This window comes from Piliocolobus tephrosceles, chromosome 1, assembly GCF_002776525.5.
Source record: "Piliocolobus tephrosceles isolate RC106 chromosome 1, ASM277652v3, whole genome shotgun sequence".
NCBI classification, from domain to species: Eukaryota; Metazoa; Chordata; class Mammalia; order Primates; family Cercopithecidae; genus Piliocolobus; species Piliocolobus tephrosceles.
The window spans coordinates 72079485-72080694 of NC_045434.1; the positions used below are offsets into that span (position 1 = coordinate 72079485).

The 1210-nt window shown below is 36.9% G+C and overlaps 1 pseudogene; it reads left to right on the forward strand.

Moving 5' to 3' along the window:
• Positions 1–354: 354 nt before the first annotated feature.
• The window catches only part of LOC111537039, a 103274-nt pseudogene continuing 102418 nt past the window's right edge, over positions 355–1210 (forward strand).

Genomic DNA, 1210 nt, shown 5'->3' on the forward strand with positions numbered 1-1210 from the left:
AGATAGAAAGTTTGACATAAGAAAAAGCTTTCAAAAATGGAAAACTGCCAAAACTTGGAAAGAATTTCTTGAGGATAAAAGGGAACATAAGCTAGAGACTACTCTAAGGAAGACTTTAGCTTTGGAAGGTGGTTGGTGTTTATAACTTTTATGTTCCCCTTTACTTGGAGATTCTATATAATTTACTGTGTTTCTAGTTAGGGCAGGGAGAAAACTAGTTGGTTTGGTTTCTTCCAGTTTATTTTAAAGGCAAATGTCTTTTAAATGCCTTGAGTTTTATTTAACTCAGAAGTCCTTTGACTTAGGGTTTATTTAACCTAGAAGTCCCAAATTCAGGTAGAGGACAAGCGAGTCATGGAAAACAGACATCCAGGTGACAGAGAAGAGTGCAGAAGGGTGAACAGTGGAACTGGAGTACAGAGCAAAACTTCAGGGTGGAAGGAAGCAATATCTATCCATAACTTGGGGACAAATCTAGGAGAATGTGGACAACCAGGCGAAGAAATACAGCTTGACATCATAGGGGACTACTGGAGTTTCTTCAGTATAGGACGATGTGATGAAATCAGCATTTTAGGAAGACTGTGCTGTCAGTTAAGTACTGTGAGGATTCAGTTATTAAATAGGAGCCAGATGTGAAGTTTAGAAAGTAAAGGTGGAAAAAGAGAGCAATACATGACCTATTGACAAACAAGGTTCATCAGGACTTGTTCACTGATTGCAACTGCAGTTGAAAAAAAGGGGAAGGATCCAAAATTATCGGACGATTTCGAGACTGTGGGACTAAGAGAATGGTGATACCATTGATAGAACAGAGGAGTTGGAAAGGTACTTTATGGAAACTAGATGGGAACATCCTGAAAGCATTTGAAGTTTCAGAGTAATATCCTTCCTGATGATTTCCTCTTAGATTGGAGGAGATGCATTCCTGAAGAGAATGATTCAGGAACGTGCAGAGTTATAGCCCGAGTGAGTGAAAAGTTTTTCTTCCATTTCATTCCTGTTGTCTGAAGAGATGATCATTAAACTACCATTAGCTTCTTATCACTTCATCTTTTGTCAACTTTCTATTTATTACTTTAAATTAATAACAACAAAATAATTTTTTGACGTTTTTAGATGTCGCTATCTCGTTTGCAGCAAGTCATGCACTGGTTTTCAAAGGCAGTAAGTTTCTTTAAGGTCTTTTTTTTTTTTTTTTTTTTTTTTT